The sequence below is a fragment of the Anser anser genome, assembly GCF_964211835.1.
Source record: "Anser anser genome assembly, chromosome: 10".
Taxonomy (NCBI): Eukaryota; Metazoa; Chordata; class Aves; order Anseriformes; family Anatidae; genus Anser; species Anser anser.
The window spans coordinates 13,532,551-13,547,683 of NC_139730.1; the positions used below are offsets into that span (position 1 = coordinate 13,532,551).

A 15,133-nucleotide genomic window follows, 5' to 3' on the forward strand; every position below is an offset into this window, starting at 1 on the left:
CCACATCATCCAGATGGCCATGCACGGGAGGGAACCTTAGCACTGGAGAAAGGCCTGGGCTTGGCAATGTCTAAAACAATGCTTTCAGAATATGCTGGGACACCTAATCTTTTTCTGGAAACCATATTGCAAGGAAATGGAAGCACAGGGCACTGACTGAAGAGAGCTGACATGAGCTTAAACAGAGGCTGATCTTAAAGCTTCTTTTATTTATATCTCCACAAATGTAAGAGCAGAGGAGCTTTCTGGGTTGCTGTCCCTTCAGTAAGCGGTACACCCTTGATACTGTTCCTAAAATTGACATGCTTTTTGTCAGTTTGACAAGGAGGTCCACATTTTGTTAGGAACTTGTTTGTGAAGCCCTGCTTTGGGAGTGGAAAAGTGACGGGGCACGCAACCCCTAGCCAAACCAGCCAGTCTGGGAGACATTCAGGTCTCTGTCCCACGGTGGTAAATACAGCAGACATCCCTACTGGCAAATCTCTAGCCTTCTGACATGCTCTGCCATGGTCAAGAAACACGTTCCTACAACCAGGCACATAATTAAAAGGTAGTTTGTACATGTGCACAGACAGGGAAAAATGTTCTTAGACTGACAAGATGGAAGAACAAGATGTGGCTTGAAGCAAAGAGAAGGAAACACCTCGCTGAGGAAACAGAAAATTGTTTTAACAGCAACAGCCACTGGGTGGTAGAGTCTGCTACCAACAGATGTGGTCAAGAAGACACTGCTGCAAGGAGCCAGTAGCAGCTTAGGTAGAGTAGTTAGTAATGGGGCCAGCACAGGGAAATCCTGTAAGTCCTGGAGGTCAGTTATATCTAATGATCCCTCCCAGCCCCACCCTCAAGATATCTACAAAAAGATAGCACAAAGCATGTGTGGTCAGAAGGAGTGAGCGGGGTTACAACCAAAGCCCTAATTAAACAGATGCAAGATGGGTAGCACCTGAGATCAATATTTCTATTCATTTACAAGCATAACAAGGTTAGAAGGGTGAGCAGAGTAAATAAACTCATTTACAGTTTTTTAAAAACAAAAAGTTATTTCAATCTTCTGGGTAATTAGCTATGCCGTCAACATTAATCACAATCGCAGCAATTATTTGAAGTATTTGATTAATCAATCCAGAGGAGAAACAGAGCTGGGCCAAACCACCTTTGCTGCACAGCCCTCTCAGGCTATCGATCAATACAGAGGTGCTGGCTTTCAGAAATACAGTACATTTCCTGCTGGCTCTAACATACCACATTCCCTGGATGGATGGATGGATATAACAATAAGATACTTGTGTTCCAAATGGGGTAGATGAAGACTATGATCTTTCCAAATTGAACTACAGAGCATTTACTAATGCTAGGCTTGCTGAGCCGTGATTCCCATCACTTGTGGCCCTTCAGCTACTAAGGGACAATACAATCACATTGCTTGCACAGACCTGATAGTACACCTGAAATTACCACTATGGGACAGTGCAGGTCAGCCAACATGGGCAGAGGGCTAAAACTCTCAACTTTACCCTTATCACCTGTAATCAGAATAATTATTTCAATTAAGGAAGAATCATGAGCCTAGGAAATGGTCTTAATATTAATATTCAAAATTCAGATTAGAAAAAATCAGGGGTATTGATTATTTTTTGGCTATTTTCCCTTCTAGTAATCATGTCACTGTGGAATTCCAGTTTACAACTCCTGCTACTGGTAGCAGTGATCTTCAGTTTTGTTCCATTAAGTTCACAGACTCTTGGAAAACTACCCAAATCAAATTTCAATGCCTTTCTGAGAATGCTCACACCTACCGGCACACAGCTGGTAATGTGCTGTATTAAAGTGCATTCTCATCTGGTTTTGCTCTGGATTAGGCTGCTGCTTTCAAAAATGCAAATGTTAACACCCAGAACAAACTTGGCTTGATGATGTTAAGCTTATGTGTAAACTGAAATGCAGCAGACTTTCATTGCAAGAACTCAACCATTTATAAGGCACTTTTAATATGGCACATTTTAAAAAACAAATATTGGAACATTCAACCTGTATATTATTGTTTTTCTCCCCATCTAACACTTTCACTGCAGCATATAAATGAAACTAATGTTTCTTTAACACAAAAATTGGAAACAATCAAAAACCTTTGGACTGCCACAACTCTTGCAGAAAATCAGTCTGCCTCATGGTCATGGTAATGCAAAGTTCTGATGCATGTCCATCAGTTAGCACTCTCTTCTAAACACAAATCAGGTGAAAGGTACGCTTCCCAGTGTGCACAAAAGACACAGGACTACCACACAAGGGAGAAGCACACTCCCATTTTTTTTGTAGAAACTGTCCCAGTCATGCAAAGCCAGGAAATTCCTACTCAAATGTAGAGGACCCCTTGCAAAAAGAGAGGTGGTGTCTAGGATCAGCCAGCACAAGCATGCTTCTGGTAATACCACTCCAAGTTTTGAGTCTGCTCTTCAAGCAGCATATTTCCTACAGCTGGCATGCAAAATACTGTAATAGTGAAGAACGTCCCATTTTGATTTAAATGGATGCATTTATTTCCAAATGGGAGACCATAAGTTAAACAAACACATTTCTCTTTGCACATGAAAGCATTGTTTTGTCACAGATGTACAGTATAATACATTTATTTGCTCAATTGTTTTGTATTTGTAAGGCACTGCCAGTTATTTGGATGGGTTTGTAAGGATGAAGCAAATTGCTCTGTGGGGCTCTATTCAGGGAACATAATATTCCCACAAAAACACCATAATTCTGCATGCAGCAACACAGACTACCACGACACTGCAGCAGCTGGCGGGGTGGATACAGTTAGCATTATCAAAACCAGCATGGCAACTGTACTCCAGAACCCCCTTACACGCATAAATTAATGATGAATGTACACTGATTAACCCCCACCCTGACTCCAAGGAGCCCTGCTTTCCCTGCAGTAAAACTTTGAACCTTACCACAGTTATTTTGTCATCTGACAAGGCCTGGGGAACACTTCAGCTTTTCCTTGAACTACTGCGTTGGCCCAGCCCAGGCCTCGTAGCCCTGCTTGCTTAAGTGCAATAATGCTTAAGCCAATACTGTGGTTAAATCAGAGCCTCTGGTCACCACCACTCTCCTAAAATCTATTCTCTTGTATCAGACTCTGGGATATCTTCACCACCCTTTGCTGCCCCAATGTCCTCAGGCTTCTCAGTCCATTTGGCAGCTTCCCACAGCTTCCTCCAACCACTCCCCACACGTCCAGCCTCCCGAAAATTGGCCACAGAGGCCTTCCTATCCATCTCCGAGTCCTTCTGTTTAAACAGAAAGGTGAAGAAAACAGGAATGATGTGTTCTAAGTGCAGGCTGGCTAACCAAAGTTAGTTAACTCAGGGTAAAGTAGGAATGAAGACAAATCAGCTTACATGTCAGGTGCTTGAGAGTACAAGCCTGTCCTGAAGATGCAAGTGCAGCACAATATGGTAATTCCAATTTCAAGTCGGGTTCAGTATCACAAAAGACAAGCTGAGTGCTATGCCTTTAGCATATGTAGGTGGACAGGCAGGTTCACACTGAGCACAGAAAGCAATAATGAAGACACAGAGGCAGGCTGAATATCTAGATCAGGTAGGATGATAGGAAAGCCTCCTGTTTTACTACCGCCTCTCTGAAATATCCCTGAGTTTCCCATGACAGTTGATTTGACCTTTAACTGAAGGCACATCCTCACTTAGTGTCTAGCTGCTATGGGTCACCTAAGCCAGGTATCTAAGCTGCCTAAGCCAGGCTTCACTCTTCATAGTAATGACTCTTCTCTGCGTATGAATGTGATTTTGGGTGCTGCTTCTGCTGTCAGATAGAAGCTTGGTTTGAGCAAACTCCATGCAGCCCGGTTTAGATGAGCAGGTGCAATGAAATTGAGCAAGAGAAAAATTCTGCATCAGCAGGATTATCAAGAGAGAAGTAGTAGAGAGGGGAAGAGAGAGGAGGGGGGCCTTAAAGAAACAATCACCACTTGTTTTACATACATGATCTGCTACAGATGCAGACTGTCTGCAAACCAGTACGTAAACCAGAGCTGTCAGTGCTGAGGCTGGGCTTGAGCATAAGGCAGATTCCCAGTGGAGGCCCCTGGGACAAGAGCAGAGAAGACTGCTCAGTGGAGGACTATTTACTCAGATGGACTCTACTGACAGTTGACCAAGAGTTGAAAGCTCTGTGAAGAGGTCTCACAGTGATGATCAAGACACCAGCCTCAAGGCCTGATCCCTCAGAACCTTTTCTCCAGCTACAGAGGAGTTGTTCAGGATCAGGAGGCTCTAAACCCACCCGTTCACCTGTTTGCATGCAGCCTCATTTGCAGCTTCTCTTGATGAAGTAACGACTCATGACCTCAGAGAATTTGCTACTTAGAGCATTGATAGATAATAATAAATGCTAATAACACAAATGCTGAAGGGAATTTGGGCTGAGAAGAAATCTCAGCTTTCTGGATTATTTTTTTTTTGCAGGACCATTTTAGTTTTGGCCTGCCACTTCAAGGAGTGAAAGTGGATTCCAGTGGAATCCAGGGAATGGCTGTTCACTGAGTGGTGATAACGCAGCACCCTAATCATGGCCATAATCATTTTGTAATATACATTGTGGCTGAACATCATTGGAAGAGAGTAAAATAAGGAAAATAAGAAATCCTGCTGGCAGAGTCCTCAGGGAGTCCTGAAAGTCTGACTGCGCTGAAGCTTGGGGGTGGGGGCAGGCAAAGGTAGTGTCGCTGTAACAGAGCATAGCTCTTTCAAAACACTTTTCAGCCAAGCTCTCTAAGCTCTTTGCAAAGGTAAGTCAGACCATTATCCTTGTTTTCCACATCCCCATGTGGTTTACCTAAAGTGGCTTACCCCAAATGAGCCACCCCTCAGAGATGTGCAGCCCATCCTGCCTGATTGCCAGCCTGTCATTCATTTATCAAGCGACAACAGGTCTCCTGAAAGGCAGCAGTCCCTCACCACCGAGATGACAGTGAGCAAACCCCATAAAAAGCCTTGGAGTTGGGATGATTTCCCTGATGCTGGTTATTTCCAAAGTCATTCCGGAGAGGCTGAGAGCCATCAGAGGCCCACACGCCAGTAGGCCTCTCGAGACAGGAAGGCAGTGTGTGGGTGGGCTGACCCCACTGTCACTCACAGCAAAGAGGCTAATCACATCGAAATAACTCCTCTAGGAACAGCAATATTTGTCAGATTATCTGTGCATTTGCTAGCAGGGTGGGTGAGGGTGTTGCAAATCCAGCCAGCTAATTCACCAAATTCAGTTTCACTCTGACACCAGGCTGGTTAGAAGCAGGGGAGAAGAGGTAAGGTAGTCAGTGTGCCTGGATGCAAGCACAAAACCAGGTGAAGTAAATTCCCCAAAATATCTGAAGTGATAACTTCATAGAGCACAGTTATTGCGATGCTGCTTGAAATACAGCAATATCATATGGTGATCAATAAGGATTGAAAATGTGTCAGTTTCACAAAACACCTCCTCATTTCAAAATAGACCATTAAGAAACTTAAAAAAAAACAGAAGTGAAATTATTCACAGCAGTTAAAACAACTGAAATTGAATGTCTTTTTGTTTCTGAAGTTCAAGTTATTACATGAATTCATGTCTGAAATGAGCAAATACAAAAAAAAAAAAAGCAATCAGTCACACAGCACTGTGTTTTACACCGGGTGACCACTAAGGGTCTCTGTTGCTTAATGTGGGACACGGCAGAGATTTTTCTCCCTCTGTCATGATGTTTTGTCATCCCAGTCCATCCCTTCCCCCATCCACGCTACCTAACCGTCCCACACCCCCCCCGAACACCAAACCACTGCCACTTGACATCATCTCCTGCACTGTCATAGCATCTGTACAGGCTCAATAACACGTGCACGCATGGGCCAAACGCACCTCTTCCCGGAGGCAAACACGTCCTTTCTTCTCAGAGCCTGCAAGCATCGATGCAATACCCGGGCTCGTGTATGGATTCCAGCATCACACGTCTGGGTGTGTGGACTACAAACGAGAATGCCAGTGGTTAAAAAGCACGAACTTCAAGCAACCAGTAGGTAATTATGGAGGGACGTGTCTGTGTGGCTCAGCTCCAACATCAACAAAGGGAAGAGCTCTGCCTATTGAGTCATCAGCAACATTTCCTTCCAGCCCTTGGGTTTTCCCTGACAGGACTCCCCTGCGGGTTCTGCCCAGACCCACAATGGCTGGGCTCAAAAGCTGCTGAGCTCACAACCCAAGGGAATGGGATTTCAGCCCCCCACAGCCAGTAAAAATTTCCAGGCCACGACTGTGTTCCAAGGACACAGAGCCTCATCAGCTTCTTTGTCACAGCAATTGAATTGAACCCTACCAATACGCCTCTCCCAGCCATGTCAGGGAAGCTGCAGAGATACCATGCTGTAACCAAGCTTCCCAGGGATGCCAAGAGATGCCAAAGTCACACAAGACCTTTATAGCACCCCATCCCTTTGCTTTGCCCTATCTCCAGAACTGGCCATTGCCTGAGCGCATCCGCAAAGGAATTGTCAACTCCTCTGTGGAACTAGAATATAGCTAATTAGAGATTGTTAAATAATAGGAAGGCATTTCTTCTTGATCAGAGACCAGACACCATCCAAAACCCACAGATGTACGCCACACATTATCATAAACACACACACGGGGTCATTTCTTATATTCTGCCTCTTCAGTAGGCAGGGCTGTCTTCCATACTAATTTCATTTATGCTATTTCCTACGAAAAGAGTCAGACGACTTTTAATTCAGTTTCCTGTTTGTCCTACTCCTTTTTCCGCTTCTGTTTCTCCTTTTTTTCTCCCTCTAATTTTTTCCCAGTCCCATGCTCTATGTTTCTACTACTGTCCCCATGCCTTCCAACAGGGGTATGCTGTAAGTAAAGTGAACACATGCTGGTCTCTCTCTTCCACATAATTCTCTGCTGTAATTCTCTCTCAACAGATTTGTTAGTCCCATAGAATAGTTACTCAAAGGTTTTCAATGACAAGCAGGACTTGGGCCCTCACTATGCTGTATTGGGTGCAAGATCAGAGGAACACGTTAAAACAACGAGCTTTGTGGAGAACACAGGGTATTTGCCAGTGCTCTGCAATAAAGCACCTGTTCTAAAGGCTGTGGGCTTGTCTGTACTGCAGCAGCACCTTCCCGTCCCTTAACAGAGACAGAGCACCAGTGTGATTCTCCAGGTCTGCCAGAGATCTGAAGATATTTCCGAAGGCCAAGAAGGAAGAAGCTGAAAAGGCCAGCTTCTGAATGGCACGCGTCTGAAAAAAACAAATGTTGTGAGTGATCAGCACTTCTAGACAGTGAAACAAATGAGTGCTTCCATTCCTGGGGGAAATGGGGAATGAGCAAACTCTACTCCTCTATTCCATAGTGTACAGGAAATTTGAGTGATTGATGGCAACAGAGTAAGGAAATGCACATTCAGCTTCTGCTTCCAATGTAAATGACTTGCACCTCACCCCTCTACTTCCCGCTCCTTCACACACTCCCCGCACCCGGCCTGTTATCTGCAGTGTGACAGCATGCATCAGGGAGGAAGAAAGGGAGACGGACAATCCTTGCTGGACTGCTCCTCATCCCAGATTTAAACGAGCAAAGACAGCATGTAAAAACAAAAAGGGGGGTGGGGAAGGTGTCAAATAGATCTTCACCCTGGAGCTCTTTTTGCCCACAGACCCAGCATGGAGGACACAGAGATGGACCAACGAACCCTGCAGTGCTGTGCCCAAACCCTGCTGAAGGACAGCCACAGCGGGTGCCAGGTGCAGGAGGCAGCCCCTGCTCTTACAGAATTTCTCCTTGTATTACAAAGGTCAAAGTGGTAAGCAAGGAAGCTTTTTAAAATGCTGCACACTGTCTGAGGGATCTGTCTGGTTCACAGGGACACTTAGACGCAGCAACTGCCAAGGCAAGAGAACAAACCCAGAGGAAGGCTGTGAACATCCGCTTGCAGGAGACATGCCCCTCTTCTTTCCCAGGCAGCTCAGTGAGAGGTGCTTATTTTTACAAAGCAGGCTCTGAGATCTTAAAGAAGCAATGTTGTCGCGGTGCCCTAAACCAACGAGTATGTGACCTACCCATTCCCACTATGTCCCTTGACCTTTTCCCATAACGTTCTCCAAAAGCATCACATGAAAAATAGCCCTGCTCAGCTCTCCAGAGGCTTTGGAGACAGCATCAAAGCTCTGTGCTTATAAACAATTCCAGCTAGGCCCAAATGCCATTCCAGCATCAGGGATCCCAGGGTTTCTACGCCTGTCACAAGGAGCAGGAGGGAGAGGAAGCAGGGGAGAGGCAGCCCATGTTGCTAAGGGGAGTGGGAAGCGAGGGGCAGGCAGCTGGGTAAGAGCTGAGCTCCACGAAAACCCAGTGGGCTGAGATAAGGTTTATCCACACGGCTCAGAGGCTACACAGAGTCTGGTTTTGCCTCCTCCTTTATTACAAAGGGCTTTCGAGCTCTCCGAGCATGGAAGTCATTTACTGCAGTGATCCTTCAGCCTAATCCTCCTGTTCTTTCCTTCCTTCTCTCCCTCTGCACATCCACTGGCTAACGCTCCTGCACCCGTCTTGGAGCTCAATTTAGAGTCCAGGTGGAGATGGGGAACTCGGCTCAGGGGACAGTACTCAAGCTCCAGGCCTTGTAATTTGTTGACTCTTAAGGATTTGAAGTCAAAATAGCAGCTGGGCAACAAATACTACAAGAATCCCCATCAACTCCCTCTGGGGTCTCACACAATCCCTGGCACGCTCCTGCCTTTTGCAAAAAAGCCAAGAAATGTTAACTATTCCTAGCTTTCATGTTTTCCCACATCTCCAGACGCAGTTCCCTTGGCAATGGCTGCAGACCCTCTTTGGATACCTTCTAAGAAGCAAATGCTGCAGAATGTGTCCAACAACCAGGACTTTCCCTCAACCATCACTTGATTACTGTGACTTGAACCCGTTCTTAATTTTTCTCAGCTTTGCCCCTTTTAGATCCTGGCTGTGTTCTACTCCTACCCCAGGCTACAGGCAAGGCCTCCAGTCAGCTAATCCACATCAAAGGCTGTTTGAGGACTAATTACAGTTTGAGAAGCATCTCAAGCCACACATCACCTCCCCTCCAGCTCTACCACTTTAATCTGGGCTTGGGTACTCTGCAGTACAGCCCAGCAGCCAAGGAAAATCATTTTTGTCTTTACATGGAATGGTGCCAGCTGCAGCCAGACAGGTTTGTGTTTGGCTCTTACGTGATAATAGGGACGCTGCACTCTTGCAGGGCAATAATTTCAGCCCCAACAAGGAAACTGGGTAATTACAGAGAAAAGCAGCAGGTGCTTCAATCATGCCTACTCTGTGTCAGCTCTTTAAAATGTCATTGAAAAGAAATGGTGGGATAATGAAGGCCTTAACTCCTTTTCAAGGCACCTGACTACCAGGCAGGACAGCCAAAGAGGAAGGAACAAGGCTGGAAGCACTACGTCATCCTTCCTGGTTCCTGGGGACTGACCCTAGAGGCTGTGAGGTCTGGGACAGGACGACGTGATCACAGGATGGCATAAAATAGGAATATAGTCATCTCAATTCTTTTGTTGTAGATGCCTCCAATTTAAGAACAAACCTCAACTTTACCTTGGTTGATCTTGTTCATTTTATATTTTATTTGTGGCTCTTTTTCACCATTTTCCCTTTTCTATTGCATCAGAAAAGCATTAACTCACAACCTTGTTCCATTCCACTGACATAACTGCCTAAATATCCTTCCTGATGTTTTGACATATATCTCTTGGACAGACACTCAGAAATTTAAACCACAGAACCTGGAGGATATTTTAAAAAATTAGAAAATATGTGGACAACTCTTCTGTTATTTTAACAATATGAAGACTCAACACTTCTGTAACTCTGCCAGCAAATGCAGGAAAATATGTGCTTACACTGCACAAACATAACACAGAGCACGCTGATTTTTAGAGATAAAATACACTTTTGCTGCGGGCTCTGAGCATAAATGCTATAACCCCCACCTTCACAAACATTTACAACACAGGTTATTTTCAGTGCAAAGCACCTGTTATTTCTGCAGACAACAAAAGCGTGTGTGCTTTCGGAATATACATACACTGAGCATGCAAATAAAACATCCGTTCATTCTGTGCAACAAAGATCTTGGTCTATCCAATCAAGAACTGCGCCAGTTTACAACTCAGAATAAATTTGACATTAGCAGATGTACGATTGCTATGAAAGGAAATAATACATCTGATGCACTCCAAAAACACCCTCAATTGTTCAGTCCAGAAAACAGAACAGTCAAACGACGTGACATTTATGCGTTGTATGCACACAACGTGTACGCTGGAGAAAGCACAGCGCCGTAGATACAGTACTTACAAAAGAATTCTCCATACATTAACTGCATACTCAATGCACACGGGCAGACCCTTAAGCATATGTTCACCTGCAGACATACACGTAAGAACAAAAGCCCATTGCACATGAGCTCAAAGTGCACACTTCAGAAAACCAAACCATGCTGCACAAATCCACAGCTCGTGCACAAAATGTTTATATGTGCTCTGCAGATAATTCATGTGTCTTAAGTGCAGGTTTCATTTAATAACCCTTATGCACTGGTTTGCATTTTCCCTGTAGGGCACACCACAGTACATAGAACAGTGGGTTTGAGGTCCCAGCGGGCCCCACACAGGTTCAACACCTACAGTTCATAAACCACTAATAACATTTAATTCTCTCCCAGAGTGAGCACAAGCATTGCTGGGTTTAATTCCCCAGAGCCAGCTACAGACCTACAACTACCTAGGCTGTTGTGTCAGGACTATCACACCACTGCACCGCCAAGAGATCATTTGAAGGTTCATCATTTCTCCCCCCAGTGGGGGGACCTGGGCTCAGAGCTTACAGCAGGGCTAAGTTACTAAGATGCCCATGTGAAGGCTGCAGTCACTGCCCTCCAGCCTTGCTGCTGTGACTACAGCAAAGGACACTGGTCACAAGTTCACTGTAGCTCCAGTCGCAGTGTAAGCAATGAAGCAATTGGAGGGAATGAAGGGGGATAAGATCTTGGATAACACTCAGCTGATGCAACAGGAACAAACGCACCTAATCAGACGTGGGCAATGCCACCAGCCAGGTGGGCACGGCTCTATTATCAGTCAGAAGGATGAGGCAGAACACATGGCATCCCTGGGCCCCAAAAGGTGAAGAGACAGTCTTCCACTTCAGAAAGATTTGCAAATAATTTTGCCAGGAAGCACCTTATTCATGTGTCATCTCTGTTCCACAGGTTCCATCCAATACAGGCTGCATGTGAAATCCCAGTGATGCACTAGGGGCCAGATTCCTGGCCTGGACTCAGCTTCAGTTGCTTCAATTTCCTGACCTATTTCAGCTACAGAGACTCAGAGAAATCCTGTGGCAGGTGATTCATTTACCTGTCGCATGCCATTTAAAGAGCCTGGCCTAAACTCATCATAAAGGCTTAGAAACATGCAAGCATATCCAGAGCATGTTTACTCCTGCCTCCAGAAACATCTACTGCTTTGCTGAGATGACTAGACTTGCTTACATACACAAAATGCCACCCACCTCTCTCCCTTGGTCCTTTGTCAGGGAAATGACATGCCTTAGCTCTGCTCTCCCAAAGATCACAGTCTCTTTAAGACCAGCTCTGTAAGCTATATAAATGCCATAAATTTGCAGTGTACCTCATATGGAGAAGGATCTCTTCCTGCTGTCACAACCTCGCCTAACAGTAAAGCAACAGGAGAGACGACACTCAGGTTCTACTTCATCCTCTTGCAAGCATCTCTGACCAAGCCAAGGTTATGGAAATCCAGAAAAATGGGGGATATTTTCTTTTCCCAGGTGCCCCAGCTAGGAAAAAGAAAAAAAAAAAGAAAAAAAAAAGAAAAAAATCAGGGGAGACTAATGTATACAAATAAGAGATTCTTTGCTTTCCTCCTTGTAATTTCCCCACCCCAGACAGCTGTAATGTGGAAAGTATTGAAATTTAAATCACACCTCTGCCTAACTTCAGCTGACAGACTGCCGATGCAATAATCTCAGCCTGGCTATCTTCTCTCGGGGAGAACGACAAACCAGCTAAAGGAAAGTGATAAATTTTCAATTTTATTTTAAAATATACCAGATGGGAGATTTTATTGGAGTCATAAATATGTCAAAAGCAATGTTAGTGTATGATTGGAGATTGCCCCCACCAAGGGAGTAGCTCTCCCTGTTTAGAAATACCATCAGATTCTTAATAAGAGGCTCCAGTTAGACTGCAGCAAAATAGTCTGTATATTAAACCAATTGAATTTCTATTTGCCAGAGCTCTCTTTCTCTTCTCCTTGCTCCCTCCCCAGGTCCAAAATGCAGGAGAAATGAGGGTACTGAGGTCAGATCTAAATGCCACCAGTTTGGTTTTTTTTTTTTCTTGTTGGAAGATGGCTCAAAAGCATTTGATTTCCTACCAGTATTTGAAAACAGAATTTTACTTCAGTCAACAAAGCTTCAGTGAGGGTTCGATTTCCTAGAATCCCAACCAGAAGATGCCAACTAAGTTCAGCCTCAGATTTAAACTAAATCAAATTCAAGCCCTTAATCCAAGTCATGGGTCATCCTCAAACTCTGGAAATAGCACTTGGCCTCAGTCCCAAAATTTCATGCTTGCTAAAAGCAGACCCAAGTCCCACCAGCCATTTCCAGAAATAATATTTGCCTTTTGTAGCCTTTGCACCTCTCCTCCTCCTAACACTGGTGCCACCACAGATCACAGTAGTCTGACAGGAAGAAGCCTAATATTTATGAATTTGTATCATTTCAAAGGTTTTATAGACTTGCTCTACCAGCTATGTTTTTGAGCATGTTTATAGCCTCCCAGTTTACTCTGGAAATCCTCATTCTAACACCAATAAATTTATATCAAATCATTGATTCCCCTCAGCACAGAATTTGACTCATTGAACCTTTAACACTGAAAAATGCCAATAACCTGTAACTTTATAGTTTTTCATATAAACACTTTGCATATTTAGTCATATAGCTACAAAACTGTACAAAAGAATTACAGAATAAGAGGTCTAATACATAACATATTACAAGATGATATTTTGCAGTTGCAATCTAACACAGTCTTAGCACAGCAGAGGGAAACACAACTAAGAGGCAGAAGCAAAAGGTAACTGTGCATATGTTAGTGGTTTATGGAATTTTTAGACATTACTTGTCCGTCAGTCAGAGGAGTACTAGATGCTGTTCCAGCAGTCTCTCTAACAGATGAATCATTTTCTATAACAGGCTTTTTAATTTTTATTTTTTTTTACTTGAACATAAAATACCATCAGATATATTTATCAGAAAACATCATCCTCCTACCCATACCCTCCAGTCCTGGACATAGCATTCATTGGTCATGAAGCAGCAGATGCATCAAGACAAATCGAAGCTTTTAACAGCTTTTTAATCTGAAGGTGCAGATTAAAATGGAAGAATCATACCCATCAGTTTTGGGCTTAAAATATTTTGACTTTATGTACTACACAGTGAGGTTGGCATTCCTCTGGCTTCCGCAGTGTTTTCAGTGGGGACTCATATGATTCATCATTGACTGTCTCAAGGTCAAGGGAATCTGGCGAAGTACAAAAAGCTGGGAAAGAATTCACCTTGCAATAAAATGCATTTGATAAAAAAGAAACCGATGCTGCAGATATGAAAGGATGGCCTGGCTCTAATCTTCCACCCTCAGGAGGACTCACCGAAAAAGCAGAAGCAGCCAGTTCCAAGCACACTTCAAAGCACTGCTTCCTAAATGCTGTCCAACAAGCCTCAGAACTGGTAACACTCAAAGAATAAGGACAAAGGTGGACTCAGGATCACTGCTGTCTTCATGGGTTAAAGGATCTGCTAGGCCATTTCCACTATGGAACCCACAGAACTATTTTGAGCACCTTATTTTATGTTATTTTTTTGCTTTTGTTCTTTTTTGTGGAAACAGTGAGTTTGTGGGAAATGTGGGAAATGTCTTGCCTTTACCAGAAACCCTTTTACTATATGTATTTTTACTCCATGCAATACTTAAAACCACATATCAAGAAGGGCTACAATACTGACAATGCCTGACACTTGTCTTACATCCAATGTCTGAGAACTGTGCAGACTGTCCAGTAGCTAGCTGGAAGAAGACCATGGACGATAACCAACCTACTGCTCTTTCCCTATACTGTGCACCTCAAGCTATAAGGCCTCATTTGAACCAGGAGACTACAAAAATCCAGGTGTGAGTATCACTGCTAAACTAAAACGGGAAGGTGACAACAGAGAACCTCTGGAAGGGATCAGACAGAATTTATGGTAGATTTGCTGGGAGGAGAGTAAATCAAGTGGCTGAGAGATGGCAGCAGGAGACTGATCAGAAACTGGCACCAACGAGGCTGGTGCTACTTTGAGATCTGATGCTGCCTTCTGCTGGCACAAAAACACCTCCTTAGCTGAAGGGATGGCTTGTCTAATTAAATAAATAAAATAAAAGTAGAACAACAACAACAAAAAATAAGATTATGGCTGGCTCAGACCTGGTAGATAAATTACAACTGCCATCCAACGAAGCTCCGGAGAGCCAAGAGATGCCCCAGTAAGTAAGGTTGCCACATCCAACCTTAACACGCCCCGCCCCCCCCCCCCCCCCAGGATGGTGACTCCATCACCTCCCTGGGCAACCTGTTCCCTGTCTTGAGATTAATGGATATATTAAGACCAGAAGGAGACAAGCCAGACTATAGAGCAACTGCTCCCAGTTTCTGGTGCTACAGAGCCCACTCCCATCCCACAGACAAAGGGAAGCTGACAGAGCTACAAGTTGTCAGAGTAAGGCAACAGAGCCCCAGGATTAAAAAACAAACAAACAAACAAATAAAAAACAGCAGCAGTCAGGTGCTCTATGCTGGTAGCACCATGGTGGTTTCCCTTCTGGGCATATGGAGTCAACTAATCCCTTACTAGCAGGGCTTTTCAACCTCAGTGACGTTACATGAAGTAATTCATATAATGGGCTGTTGTACATCAGTACAATAAAGCTGTAATCTTTCCAG

General features: G+C 44.2%; 1 long non-coding RNA gene across 1 annotated transcript in view; it reads right to left on the bottom strand.

Moving 5' to 3' along the window:
• Positions 1–13,876, bottom strand: part of LOC310905110 — a 117,577-nt gene extending 103,701 nt beyond the window's left edge. The window contains exons 1-2 of the long non-coding RNA XR_014588786.1: positions 11,750–13,876; positions 5,917–6,021 (exon numbers count right to left, since the gene is read on the bottom strand). This is a non-coding gene — a long non-coding RNA (uncharacterized lncRNA). The remainder of the gene's footprint in view (positions 1–5,916; positions 6,022–11,749) is intronic.
• Between the last annotated feature and the right edge of the window lie 1,257 nt (positions 13,877–15,133).